The sequence below is a fragment of the Pelodiscus sinensis genome, chromosome 4 (assembly GCF_052426305.1).
Source record: "Pelodiscus sinensis isolate ZL-2025 chromosome 4, ASM5242630v1, whole genome shotgun sequence".
NCBI lineage: Eukaryota > Metazoa > Chordata > Testudines > Trionychidae > Pelodiscus > Pelodiscus sinensis.
Window position 1 is genome coordinate 131,818,374 of NC_143055.1, and position 14,090 is coordinate 131,832,463.

The 14,090-nt window shown below is 43.2% G+C and overlaps 1 protein-coding gene across 8 annotated transcripts in view; it reads right to left on the minus strand.

Moving 5' to 3' along the window:
* CSGALNACT1 (chondroitin sulfate N-acetylgalactosaminyltransferase 1) overlaps window positions 1-14,090 on the minus strand; it is a 73,807-nt gene that overhangs the window by 43,425 nt on the left and 16,292 nt on the right. Inside the window, exon 1 of one of the 8 annotated variants that reach the window (XM_006125371.5) lies at window positions 1,411-1,496. The exons of the other annotated variants lie outside the window; for them this stretch is intronic. The gene's annotated coding sequence lies outside the window, so the exon portion shown is untranslated. Of the gene's footprint in view, window positions 1-1,410; window positions 1,497-14,090 lie in introns of those variants that run through there. 8 annotated transcript variants of the gene reach the window in all.

Sequence of the window (14,090 nt, forward strand, 5' to 3'; positions counted from 1 at the left end):
TGTTCTAAAAGAATATACTCACTTTAACATATATAAGAAACTATTTCTTCTTTTCCTAACCTCCCTCTCTCCCCAGCACAGCCTTAGGTAGATGAAATCTATGATATTTTACTTCCAACGCAGAGCACAAGTAGGGTAAAGTTTTCCAACGCATGTAAGTGACTTAGGAATGAAACTGATCAAAACTTGGAACATCCATAATATGAAAAATTCCAACACTTAAAAATTTGTTTTTATTCTGAAACAGAAAACCAACAATTTCAAAATTGCCCATAAAACAATTTAAGAAAAATATTATTTGAGTCAACTGAGATATTTTGTTCTAATTTCATTTTTTTAAAAAAATTCTTATGAAATAAAACTTCTAAATGACAAAATATTTCAAAATGAAAAATTAAAATGGAACTCGTGGACATCAGAATGGAGCATTTCTGTATCCACATGTTCCTATGGAAAATTCTCTATCATGACAAAATGGCATTTTCTGGTGGAAAAATATGTCAATGACATTTTCAACCAGCTAGCCTTAGGAGTCTAAGTCCCATTTACAAAACAGACTTAGTCACTAGGAGCTTATTTTTAAAAGGTGTTTAGGCACCTAACTTCTATTGATTTCAATGAAAGGTAGGCACCTATCTGGCCCTTAGCAGTCTAAGTATTGGAAGCCAATAGTATTTAGAGTCCCCTAGGAGTCTAAGTCACTTGCATGCTTTTGAAAATGTTACCCAAGAGCAAACGTGCATAACCTTCTGTACTAATTTACCGTCACATAAATAGCTTTAATACTACCTCAGCACCAAAGAGTTGGTAATTCCCAGAGTTCCTAGCTTTCATCAGTCTCCAGATTTAAAAACAAAACAAAACTATAACTGTAGTTTATGCAAATGAATTTTTAACAGCTCTTGAAACTGTTAATAATTCAGTTTATAATCTGAGTTAAATATCAGGAATTCATTCAGGTGATATTTTGCTTTACTAATCAAGACTTCCTTGCCCAAAGGAAGAGTCAACTTCCTTTCACCAGCAACAGATGGTTCATTTGTTTGTTTTTAAAACTGTGGAAAAATAGGACAAGTATGACCTGGAATCAAATGAATATTTCCTGAAAGGTTCCTAAGGATACAGCATCTCACAACAACTTTACATTACAAACAAAAATATATGCTGAGCATTACATTCAAAGTTGCAAACACATACTTCAGTAACAAGTGAAAGTGCTACAGCATTTTTAAATCCATCATACAGTACCTGACTTGGTTCTATATACCAAGTCAGATTCAAAGTGGACACAAAGCCAACTTTTTCAGAGCAGTTATCCTTCTAAAACAGCTTCCTGTAATAAAATATACATAAGTTAGTATTTCCAAAATTCAGACATAGATGAAAAGCAGAAAAATAAGTGCTGCCTACCAGACTTGTTGAGAGAAAGAGATTTCTGTATAAGGTGGAGGGTTATGCTAGCAAGTTTTTGTTTCTGTTCATATGGAAACCTGCCTGAGAATGACAGCATGTTTTTTATTTTAACAAGGATTGGCTAGAATGCGTGCTGGCACAGCTATGCATGCTAGAGGAGACGAAAAGAAGTGATCACCATAATAGATTCTCTCCGCCTTCCCCCCCCCCCCGCACTTTAATACAGCCTTTCTGCAGAATGTAAAACCACCCCATTTCAAAAGCAAAGCCAGTTCAATTTAAATCAGAGAATGATACAGCTAATAAGTACTCATTTCAAATTAGTTCAAGGCTTTCGTCTGCTGGCAGATCTGCCTGTTTTCTAAACAATAAGCAGTGTTGGATTCTGTTAAAAATGCCCATTCTCATATTTGCATCATTGGTTCTTTTGGGGCTGTTTATAAGTGCTATACAGCATTCTATTCATTATAAACAGAAGCACTTAGAGACCTTGCTCACACTGGAAAACATTTAATCATGCAATTAGTCTTCTGGTTTCTATGACACGGGCTGAATGAGTAAGTGCTCACCTAATGAGTAAGTGTGAATAAGGGCACCCCAATCTGGCCCCCTAAGGGATGCAATCTTTAAATGGCACACAAGGATTTCTGAGTGGAACATTGTAAAGAAGGAGAGAGATACATGTATTATTTTATAAGATTATTAGAAGACTTAACTGACGTTGCTCAGATCCTTCAGGGCAGGAGGTCTGTGTGGGGTGCAGAAGTAAGACAAGGGCTTGGGATGTGGGGAGCTCAGGGCAGGGAGTGTAGAGGTGTAGGACTCAAGGTTGAGGGGGTGAGCAGAGGCTCAGGACAGGAGGCTGGGGGGTGCTGGAACGAGGGTTCGGGGGTGAGGATGGGCTCAGGCCAGGAGGCTGGGTATGTGAGAGGTACAGGAGTTGGCAGGGGCCATGCTGTCCGAGCGGTGGCTCCCCAGGGCTGGCTGCAGCAGGAGCTGTCCTGCCTGGGTGGCAGATGGGAAGCTTATCTCCATCTTTGGCCCAGTGGGGTTATAGCTGTCCCGGTTCCTTATTTATTGCCCCTTGCTGCCTTATAACTCTCTTTGCTAGCAGCCCCTCACTCTCCATGTCATGGAAAACAATCCCATTCCAGCACATCCCATTTCCTGACACAACCAAACCCTGGCCTTTTTTTAAGTTATGAAAAGAGGAAGCTGCATATCAAATTTGGTAGTCCTAGCTCTTATCACAGATTTTTTTCTAGGATTGTGGGCCTACGATTAAAAAGGACACTGAGGCTATGTCTACCTAGCAGTGTTATTTCAGAATAACTGATGTTATTCCAAAATAACATAGTCCGGGTCTACACAGCAAGTAGTTATTTCAACAATGTCAAAATAATGTTGAGCTGGAAGACTTCTTACTCCAACTCCTGTAACCCTTATTTTACGAGGAGTAAGGGAAGTCAGAGAAAGAGTGCACTAACTCGGACTTCCTGCTGCGTAGACAGCGCCAAAAGCCGAAATAAGTTATTTCGACTTACGCTACACAATTGATGTAGCTCAAGTTGCATCGCTTATTTTGGCTTTAGCAATTCTGTATAGACATGCCCTGACTTGCTAAAAATCCTTGCTGAGAGAAGAAGATGGGGGGGAGGTGGAGGTATGCATGGGAAGCAGCTTCCCTAGAGGAGGTGTGGGAAACACACAGACAGAAACTGCAGCAGGACAGTCTGACCCTCCCAACCCTGATGCAGGGGTACTTGGGATAAAGTGGAACTTACATATATATCTTTTCCATTCCTTGCAAGCCATGAAAGCCTTATTGCTGTGTAACCCTTTTCACCACTTGCTATGTACCTTTGAGTGAATAAAAATTCTTTGTTTTGAATGAGACTCTATATTGGAACAGAGAAATTTGCCAGTGGACTGCACCAGTGATCCCTCTGGTAACACATCTAGTTTCTAATAGTAGCCAGTAATATCAGAGGAAGGTGGACGAACTTGTGGAGCACAAAATTAGGAAGAAACTTTCCCTTGATATGACTTCAGACAGGTCATATCAAGGGAAAGCTTTTTTCCTAGCCTTGGTTAGTGGTTGGCTTAGTTCCTGAAGTAGGAGGGACTACATCTCTACTATTAAAAAAATAAAACAAACAAAACAACAATTTTAATGAGGGATTGTGTATTTTTGTAACTTCTTCAGCTCCTTCACCACTCTCGGGGCAGATCTACGCTGCATTTGGGAGCGAGCCCCCCAGCCCAAGTCCATGGGTTTGCGCTCGCACTCTGAAAAGCACAGTGTAGATGTTATCACTCAGGCTGAGGCTCAGGCGCTGAAGCCCAGAGGAGGGTGCAAGAGCCTGAGCCGCAATGTCCAAGTACCGCCTACATGACTACTCTAAAAGCACTTCAGTGAGCCCCGCTAGCACAAGTATATGGACCCCAGCTGGGAAACTAGTTCCCAGAGTCAGCATGGGTTGTTGGGACAAGTTGCAATTTAGTGCTGGTACAGACCAGCACTAAGGGCTAGAGTCACAAATGGACACAGGCGCAACTGCCATTTTAGGCACCTAAATCCCAGAGTCAGGCACTACTGGTATTCACCAAACCCCACTGAGCTTCTGCTAAAGTCTGTAGAACCTAAACTCACCTGGTGCCTAAGGTTATGTCTACACTTCACCCTAGTTCGAACTAGAGTGGCTAATGTAGGCATTCGAACTTGCAAATGAAGCCTGGGATTTAAATATCCCGGGCTTCATTTGCACGTTCCCGGGCGCCGCCATTTTTAAATGCCCCATTGTTCGAACTACCTGCCCGCGGCTACACGCGACACGGACTAGGTAGTTCGAATTAAAGCTCCTAATTCGAACTATCATTAAACCTCCTTGCAGGACGAATAACGGTAGTTCGAATTAGGAGCTTTAATTCGAACTACCTAGTCCGTGTCGCGTGTAGCCACAGGCAGGTAGTTCGAACTACGGGGCATTTAAAAATGGTGGCGCCCGGGAACATGCAAATGAAGCCCGGGATATTTAAATCCCAGGCTTCATTTGCAAATTTGAATGCCTACATTAGCCATCCTAGTTCAAACTAGGGTGGCAGTGTAGACATACCCTAAGTTTTGGCACTAAAAGCTCCCTAGGTGTTGATGCTTCTGCCTCTGAGCACATGCACAGCTGCTTCCTCTAAGCATCTGGACTCCTAAGCCCTGAGCAATGTGCAAACCAGTGGAAAATAGGCATTCCTTCCCCTAACTTGCCTGCAAGGCCCAATCTGGTAGGTGGGCTCAGAGACCACCTAGCAGACCAGGCCCCAGATACAAGCTGGCACAGAATAGCCAGGCCCCGGGGGAGAAGGAGGAGGATCTCTAGCACCTCCCTATTGATAACGTGTTGAACAGGTTTAAGTTGGGTGCTGTAGGTGATGACAAGTGGTGTTCTATTGGTGGTTTTCTTGGGTCTGTCTTGAAGTAGATGGTTTCTAGGTATTCGTCTACTTCAAGACAGACCCAAGAAAACCACCAATAGAACACCACTTGTCATCACCTACAACACCCAACTTAAACCTGTCCAACACATTATCAATAAACTACAGCCTATACTGGAACAGGATACTAAACTCCAAGAAGCTCTGGGAGACAGACCCATAGTCTCCTATAGACAACCACCTAACCTCAAGATGATTCTTACCAACAACCACAGGACATACCACACTAATACCAACCCTGGTACCTTCCCTTGCAACAAACCCTGTTGCCAGCTTTGTCCACATATTCACTCTGCTGATACCATTATTGGACTTAACCAAGTGAGTTATAAGATCAAGAACACATATTCCTGCGCATCCAGAAATATAATTTATGCTATCATGTGCCGAAAGTGTCCGTCTGCTATGTAGATTGGACAAACGTCTCAGACACTTCGCCAAAGGATCAATGCCCACAAAACAGATATTAGACAGGATTACAAAGAAAAAACAGTTTCTTGCCATTTCAACCAGAAAGGACACTGTCTCAATGACTTGATTACCTGCATCCTGCTTCAAAGACCTTTTAAGACTACACTTGAAAGAGAATCCTCTGAACTGTCATTCATGCTTAAATTTGACACTTTACACCTAAGCTTAAACAAAGACATTAATTATCTTACTCATTACAAAGATAGCTTCCCCAATTATCACCTCTAATATCATTAACTCACAGACATTTACCTTCCCCTCCCCCATCCCCCTTCTGTTCTGAAATTTGATTTGTCCTTTTCATATGTGTTCATTTTTTTAATTGTATCCTTTGGTATATATGGCTGTGACAATTTTCTTCCACTATTTGATCTGAGGAAGTGGGTCTGGCCCACGAAAGCTCATCACCTAATAAAGCATCTTGTTAGTCTTTAAAGTGCTACACAGTCCTGTTTTTTGTTTCAGCTACACTAGACTAACACAGCTACATTTCTATCACTGAACTAGGAGACATTCTGCTGTGGGACAGCCATAGGACTGGGGGAACTGGATGATGGCTCTTCCACATGCTGGGTGAATGCTCTATCCACCAAGCCATAGAGTCATTATCATGCTTATGCTTGCTCCTTTCTCCCTCTGGCTAATTATTTATCCACAATGTAAAAGCCTCTGTTCTGAGACAGAGAGGCTGCTTCAGAACACCCTATATCCCAGTGGCTAAAGCACTCACTTAAGAGGCGAGAGATGCCTCTTCAAATCCCTTTCCATCTAAGGCAAGGAGGGCACTAGAACCCAGGGGTTCCCAACTCCCAGATAAGAACCCTAAACAGTGGGTTACAAGTGATACAAGGGAGCACCAAACTCAAGTTTTGTCGATCCCAGTGGTTTGTGAGGCACCTAAGAGTTGGATACAGTGGTGCTGAGCACTGTAACACCCAAGCTCATTTGTGAATCTGACCCAGAATGAATAACCCTGGGTGGTGCTAATCCTGACACCAAACAGCTCTCACACCACTGTTTGCTCCAGGCTGTGCCTGAAGTCCCTGTCCAGCCCAAGACAAAGCAGTAGCAGTAAGCTACATGCATTATTTCAGCAATTGTAAGCAATCCTTTAGTTCAGAAGAGAGCTGGGTTCCTCTGAAACAGGAATAACCCATTACCAGTTTAAAAAACAAAAAAAAAAGACAAGAGAGGGAACAGAAGACAAGATTTAAAGAAATGGAAAAAGTTCTATCCCATTTGATGTTATAAGCCTCTCTCTGCTACACCCAAAACCTTATACATTAGATAATATTTATAATTGATTCCATACATCAAGTAATAGTCCACTGATATTAGACAGTAATCTAAGCTAACAAGCAGGTTGTTAGTTGAAGAATCATACATTTATCCATTATTACAGAGCTAAAAATAGAACCACTCTGAGTAGTTGTTAGAACTGCCGTACATGGTATATTCCGTAAAAGCAACTGCAGATAAAAGAGCAAAAGATAAAAAGAGTCTAATATGAGCATATGGCTAATTACACATGTCCCTGTAGAAATATAGGGACAGATTCGGTCACATTTGCTCCTGATGGCACTGCTCTCTGCTTTCAGTGAACTTCAGCGAATGTCAGCATTGTCTGTGAATGGAAACAGAAGACTGGATTCTGTCTGCTGTCATGTGACCACGGCTAAGTCATTTGTCCCGTGTCTTCTGTCCTGCGTTGTAGTAATGCAGCCTGTAAGCTCTTTCACGCAGGGACTATCTTCAGCCATGTGTTTGTAGACTGTACAGCACAATGGCACCCCAATCTCAGTAATGTGGGAATGCAAATACACTGAAGTAAAACTTCTATTCAATGTGGGTTGTGGTATCGGAATCCAGTTTATCAGGTTTTCATTCCTCCAACATACAATTTTTTTAGATTGCAGTAAAATTCCATTTAGAGACTCCAAGCAAGACTCCTTTTGCTCCCCTACACTTCAAGTTAGGTTCTAGGCTGTTCCTGGTCAAACCACTCGCCTTCTACTATAAATGAGAAAACAGCTTCACTTCTTACCAATAAATGGAGATAGGAGGGCAAGAAGTAGACTGAAAGGTGTGGAATCTAGTGAGAGAGAGGAGACGTGAGAGTAGGAAAGATGACTAGCAAGAGAATGGCCAACTGAAAACATCCTTCACTTCAAATTTTCCCTTTTAAAAATCAGGGCTTGTCTCCACTACGTGGTGGATCTACGCCGTGGTGATTGATCCACCACCCATCAATTTATCACGTCTGCTTATACCAGAGATGTTAAGAAGCTTGTATTTAACTGAGTAGTCAATAAAAATTCTATTAATTGATAGGCAGCTGGTTGCCTGGTTCAGTCCCAGCTTCAACCCCGTTGTGGCTCTGCAATTTAGAAGACAGACAGTGGGAGCCTGCCCCCCGCTCATGCTGTGTTTTAAATTGCAGAGTCACAGCTGGGTTTGGTCTCCAGCAGACCAGGGAGATGGGGAGCAGAGCGGAGCAAAGCCGCGGAGCATGCCGGCAGCGGGACAGCCGCAGCGCATCTGGGCTGTCCGCTGCCCGCGTGCTCCGCGGTTTTGCTCCGCTTTGCTCCCCGTCTCCCTGGTCTGCTGGTCTCCAGCAGACCAGGGAGACGGGGAGCAAAGCCTCTGAGGACGCCGGCTGCGGGAAAGCCGCGGCGCGTCCGGGCTGTCTACTGCCCGCGTGCTCCCCGTCTCCCTGGTCTGCTGGTCTCCAGCAGACCAGGGAGACGGGCAGCAAACCCCGTTCGTAACTGCGGATTCGACATAAGTCGGATCCGCGTAACTCGAGGACTGCCTGTAAAGCATTTTAAACAAGTTCTTGTCTGTATGAAATTTTCATTGGCACTGACTTTGCTAGTGCTTTTTATGTAACCTGCTATAAAATAGCAAATATCTATTCAAGTTGACATGCCCCCGGAAGACCTCTGAGTAAGCCCAAGGGTATGCATACCCCTGGTTGAAAACCACTGGTTTAACAGGTATCGTGGAGAGCAGAGGACTGCTCAAGACAGCATTGCTCAAGAGAGCACAAAGACAACACACCTTGTGAGGAGAAAGTACAAAAGTACATGCAGGCAAAGTACAAAACTAAATGTCTCTAACAACCCCTGGTCAGCAAAAGTAAGGGAGCCTCTGAAAATTACAAACTTCCCACTGAAAACATAAAGGGTTAGTTACAACAATAGGCTTAAAGGCTTTATGCCTATTATACTTTATGCTTTGCACTTACATTTCAAACCCTTGGCAGGTACAACACAAAATACATACAGAATGCTGAAAGTGCATGGAAACCGAAAACAGCTCTTTCTAGTTTCTTTCTATAAACACATCCATCCTCAATACATTTATTCCCAGTGGACAGTCAGCCTGGAAAAGTCATAATTCTAATGAGCTGAACTTCATTTATTTATGTACATAACTATTAGGACCATTTATTCATTTTCATTCTTTAAAAGGTTAGGAAAATAAAACAAGAAAGCGGGGCTTTACTACGAAGCCTAGACAGCATCTCACATTAATGAAATAAATTTCAAAGGGCATTTTATTATTAAATGTCATTGATTTTGTGTGTCAGTTCCATTTAAAAAATGAAATTGAAAAGGATGATTATCAATTTGAAGCAGCATAGCTGCTCTGAAAAACTAATTGCACATTGCTTCTTGGCATTAGGTCACAGCCAGGTGTCATGTCAACCCTACTTACCACTGCACTGGTAGCGACTAATTGGTCAGCAGTCAGTTTAACTGGATGCCAGAGACAACTGTCCATATTTCGGATGGTACATATTAGGGATGTGACGGACTAGACGACTATCTGATGAGCAAATGCTTATCAGATAGTCAATAGGCTAATCGACTAGTTGCTTTCCTCCCCTTGCTGCCTCTATCAGAAAGAGGCAGCAAGGGGGAGGGGGAGCGGAGGAGGTACTTCGCGGCTAGACCCTGGGCTCCACGTGGCGCTGCTGCTTTGAAATGCCGCAGGAAGCCCAGCATCAGGATGCACGCAGCATTTCAAAGCAGTAGCACCGCATGAAGCCTGGGATGCTGAACCTGAGGGCTGTTGCTACATTTCAAAGGCAGAGGCGCCCTATCGACTATTTGATTAGTCAACTAGTCAATATTTAACATTCCTAGTACATACCCAATGGTTATCAGAAGTTATTGTAACCAGACCTTTTCCCCCCTGGATTAATTTATTTGATTTTTAAGTGTCACGTAGTCATCACTGGCATTGGATCAACAAACGCACTGTAACAGCCATTCTGAATGCAGTATCCAAAGGATGCGAACTTGTTTTACATTCATATCCCATATAATAATCTGCTTTACCAGGAAGCAGAACATTGTTAAACATACGTTGTTTACAGTGTTGCTGTAGCAATGATGGTTGCAGGATACGAGACAGACAGGGAGGGGGAGGTAATATCTTTTATTGGACCAGAAGCTGAGGGTGAAGGAGACAAGCTTTGAGCTTACACAGTGCCCTTCTAAAGACGTAGGTCTGATAAGAGATGTTACCTCATTTGTTTTGTCTCTTCTAAAGAAACAGTATTTAACTTGGACTGATCTACATGCAGATTTCACACACTGTACAATAGGTCTGTCTACCTCCTAGCCAGATGACAAGTTTGTAGATCACTGACACAACCTAGCTGCCCAGACCTGGCTCGAAGTTGCTGAGCTGTTCTCTTTCTTCCTTCAAAGACTTCCACGAAAAAGAAAATCTCAAAGCAGGGAGAACAACTGGATGCCAAATGGGTGCTGGAGGGAGGATGTGGGGCACACAAAACACTGAAGCAGCAAATAGAACCTGCTGAGGGAGTGCAGAGAAGATTGAACACCAGCAAATGCCTCCTATTTTCAGCAGAGCTCAGCACCAACTGGAAGAAAGGTAGTAGAAAGGAATCCCACTTCATTAAGAGCTGGAACCAGGCAGAAGTTCTGCTGGCCAAGCACTGGGAAACTAAGCTCCAAATGTGAGAACCCTGTGAGATGGGAACTTTAGAAAGTGGCTGTATTTTAACATAATTAAGCAAATTGTTTGTGTTAAGCAAAAAATACCAAATATCCAGGAGGAGACGGGATGAAAAAGGAATTGCAGAAAGGACAATGATTCTTTCATGAATATACGTGAGTGACCAAATTCTAGAAGAAGCAACATAAGGAGGAATTGATCCTGGAAAGAGAAAGAGCTTTTTATTTCTTGACCACAGTGCAGTAACATTAAGAGCAATCAGAATGTGTAACTTGGACCTCTGCTGACATGGAAGCAGCCCTGCTTCTCCCTGCCAAACTGCAGAGATGCAGTAGTGAGGGGGTGAAATTCACACCAGTTTTGTGTGTTTTGCCATCTGCAGACTGCACAGTGTGGTGCAAAAGAGAAAATATGCTTAATTAGCTGCAGTGGTGTATAATTCCTGCTGCTTTGGACCCACTTGGTAAGCTGAAAAAATGTGTCAAGGAATCCTGTTTCTTGCCTGGGATGCTAAGAAAGCAGTCAGCTGGAATGCCTCTTATTTTGGTGTATAGTTAGAGATACGGAGTATGGAATGGCTACAATAAGCTATTTCCTCCTTCCTTATCTCTTCCCTGCCTCTCACCCCCAGCTTCTGTTCTAATATCTGATTTGTCAGTACATCGTTTGTTTACTTTCTTCACTGTATTCCTTTGTTATATATTGTCATGCCAATTCACTTTCAGAATACGATCTGAAGAAGTGAATCTGCCCCAGGAAAGCTCATCACCTAATAAACTTATTAGTCTTTAAAGTGCTACATATATTTTTTCCTTTTGTTTTAACAAGATCAGAATAACACAGCTACCTCTCTATTACTAAAAGGGACCCTGAGAGTCATTAAGCAAAATAAATAAATAAATAAATAAAATAAAAAAAAACCCAGCATGACCCCTTTAAGAAATGCCTTTGAGGTTTTTTGGTCCTAAGAAGCTGCCAGTGGCCATCCGCCATCTTGTCTTCCTGCTCCGGGCCAGACAGCTCCCCTGTGGAACCAGGTAAGCACCCGGTATTTTCGCCACCTGGCTAGGAAAAAAAACAACCCCCCCCCCAAAAACAGCAGACATTTTAGGTGTCCAGTATTTTCTGAATTGTTTTGCTGGACAGGGAAAATACCAGACTCTCCGGGTCAATACTGGACCCCTGGCAACCCTAAGGGTGAGCCAATAAATCTAATGTGCTTGGACATTCAGAAATCCTTTGACAAGGTCCTTCAACAAGAGCTAATAAGGGAAGCACTCATGGGATAAGAGGAAAGGCATTCTCACAAATCAGTAGGTTTCAAAGGGGTAGTTGTGTTAGTCTGTTTCCGCGGTGGTGACCAAGACCATCAGGGATGCAACCCCATGTTCTGGGTGTCCCCAAATCTCTGACTGCCAGAAACAGAGAGAACAACTGGGAATGGATCACTCAAAGACTGCCCTGTTCCATTCATTCTCTCTGAAGTATTGGGCACCGGCCAATGTCAGAAGATCGGACACAGGACTAGATGGACCTTTGGTCTAACCCAGGCAGTATGTAAGAGTGTTCATAAAGTGCCACCAACATCGCTTCTGTTGTGTCTAATTAATTCTGGCCCAGCGGTTTAACTTGCTTGGGTGTCTGTAATGGGAGCCTCCATGTTGGATGAAAGCAAAATACATCTTCATGCTGGTTTTAGCTCAAGATACCCACTCACTGCAGGGAGGTGAATGAGGCATGCGTGCATACAAAAGCAGAACCAGCGCCTATTGCTGATTCAGGTGGTTTGGTACCCATACCTTGTCTGCCTTTTTCACCTGTATATTTAATCATTTCTTATTTAACTCTCTCCACATCCTAGCTGTTTTCCAATCCAGAAAATGGCCTTCTGTGCTGTTGAACTTCCAATCTCTCTCTACTCCACTGGTTTGACAGCTTGAAAGAGGGAACGGTAAATTTTAATCTCTCCCAGGGACAATGTAACAAGGTGTGATAAAATTAAAGTCAAAGAATAAAAAAAAGGGAGCACCATAGCCATTCAGAGAAAAGGGAAGTAAAGGACTCAAATTAGCTAGAAAGCTTAACTCAATCCAAGCTGCTCTGTGTTGGGGGAAAAGTATCTTTATTAACTAAATTGGTACAGCTCCATTAATTTCAGTGGAGCTGTGCAATTTTACACCTTTTTGGGGAGGGGGGGGATGGAGATCAGGCCTAGCAGCCAAGCAAAGGTAAATTTATTTATAGAAAAATAAGAAGGTGGTTTTGTTTTCCCACCCTTAATCCAACTCCCACTAAAGCGCTGTCCATATTGCCAATATGCACCAACATATGGGAAGAAAACATATTAACAGCATGTACTGTGATTTGTTCTAGCTCTCTGAGGATTGTTTCTAACAATATCAGCTACAACATTTTCAGATGGAAATGTGATTTTCAACACTGGCGTTCCTTTAATAGTTAGCTCTGAGAGACCCTGTGCCTCAAAGGGAGAAGATGGAAATAAAAGCCATTTTAACTAAGGATGGGAGAACTGGTTTGAATAACAGAAAATCTAACCCATCAGTCAAAGCACAACACTCTTTTTGGAGCATCCATTTCTACCCTCCATGGTCCAGAAGCATGTGTATAGGAGCAAATACTGATTATAATTTTTTGTAGAAAACCTTCCCTGCCCCCAAACCCTGAACCACACAATGCCAATGAAAGGGTTGAATTTTAAAACCAAAAGGTCCAGTATGAAGAGGAAGGGAAGGATGGGGAGGAAGATGCAATGAATTTGGAGAGGTGGCAAAAAGTGGCCATTCGCCACTGAAGAAAGCTATTAAAAGTGGTTGAGATGGTTTGAAACTGATTTTGGGGATAGGGAGGATCAAGTGCCCCACCCTACGGCACATCACTAGAGACACAATGTCATACCAACTTCTGATGGTGTCCACAGATGCACATCAGAAACAGCCTCCAAGAGGGATGGATTTTTTTTTAAGTGGTTAGACGTTTATACAAGGTGGTGGGGGGGGGGGAGGGAGAGGGAGAGGAGCAGGCGAGAACCAGTACACGTGAGAAGCGGCTTTCAAGCAGGTTTCCCACATGCATCAGCTTTTGTGGAGCAGCCTGCTCCCCCCGCCACCACTTGCTACCTCCCACAGAGGCAGCAGCGCAAGGGATAGAGGGCAGGAGGGAGCTGGTGCTCAGAGGAGCTGGCTTAAAAGCTGGCTCCCGTGAGCACTATCTCCTGCTTACCCCCTTGCTGCCTCTGATAAAGAGGCAGCTGCATAAGGTGCAGATGGCTCCATGAGAGCCTATATGCTTGGGGAAGTGGCTTGAAAGCTGCTTCCCATGTGTACTGGATCCCGCCTGCCACCTAAACCCTCACGTCTGCCTCTCAGTTAATCGCGTAAATGACTACATGCTAACATCCCTAATATAGATGAGTATAAAGTAGGGCTGTGAAAGGTTAACCAGTAAGCATCGCCCTTAACAGGTGACACTTACAGGTTCCGGTTAACTAATGGGGGCTGGAGCAGCTCTTGGCTTGCCCCAGGCAGGGGGCTGCTCTAGCTCTGTGTGGCCCACCATGGACAGGGGTGCTCCAGCTAACCCCATTTAACTGGTTAACCAGTTCGACACAACGTTGAACTGGTTAACCAATTAAATGGAATTTTACATCTCTCATATAAAGAAATCATTGTATGACATTTCAATTTGTACCAATTTAGCTAGTACCT